The sequence below is a fragment of the Ruditapes philippinarum genome, unplaced genomic scaffold, assembly GCF_026571515.1.
Source record: "Ruditapes philippinarum isolate M1 unplaced genomic scaffold, ASM2657151v2 ctg629_1_1_1_1, whole genome shotgun sequence".
NCBI classification, from domain to species: domain Eukaryota; kingdom Metazoa; phylum Mollusca; class Bivalvia; order Venerida; family Veneridae; genus Ruditapes; species Ruditapes philippinarum.
In genome coordinates, this window is record NW_026858135.1 from 645,283 (window position 1) to 646,105 (window position 823).

The following is an 823-nucleotide window of genomic DNA, read 5'->3' on the forward strand; positions in this document are numbered from 1 at the left end:
GTAAAAAAAACAACAGATATTTATTATTTCAAAATAAAATTCAAATTTGATTCGATAGAGCACAAATAAAATAAAATTATTGTGTGCAACACTTTATCAAGGCTAACAGATATTTATCCATGAACGATACAAATCTTCATATAGCATCTTCAAAATTTTCAAAGATGATATGTTGCAAACAAATTTACCGAATGTTTATAGGATGACGCGTTACTTACAGTATATTGTCTGTAAACTCCTATGATATATTTGCAGACTGGTTACAACATAAAGGAAAGGGCTAGTCAATTTTCGCTATTATTTAGTACAAGAATCTAAGGTATATATTCCTTCTCATTGAAATGAAATTAATGTATATGCAGAAAAAAACGAAAATATTGTGTAACATGGGGCAGTCGAGTATCCCTTTACACTATCCGATAGAAATGTTTTGCTGAAAAATGTCTCGTTCTGTATATACATCGAGATATGGACTCCGCGATTGACAGAATGTATTTTGAATGTTGAATAATAGTTAAACCCGGTCTTATCTCAATTTGCCGGACTCCAACTTTTAAAAATCTGGTAAAGTGGTGATCTCTCGGCAATGAAAATAACAGTATTGAATGAAAATTGCAGGCTTGGTTTGATTGAGAATGTTAAGGACAGATAATGCAAAATTGCCAAATCTCTCAAGCCCCTATGCACCGGCTTAAGCATTTTTCAATCTTCAACACTGATGTGCCACGAAGAACTACAAACAAAATTAAATAGCAACTTTGCTTAAATATACATCCATAACCTTCTTCGTAAAATACTTTTGCGCATTAAAACGCTGTGCTCG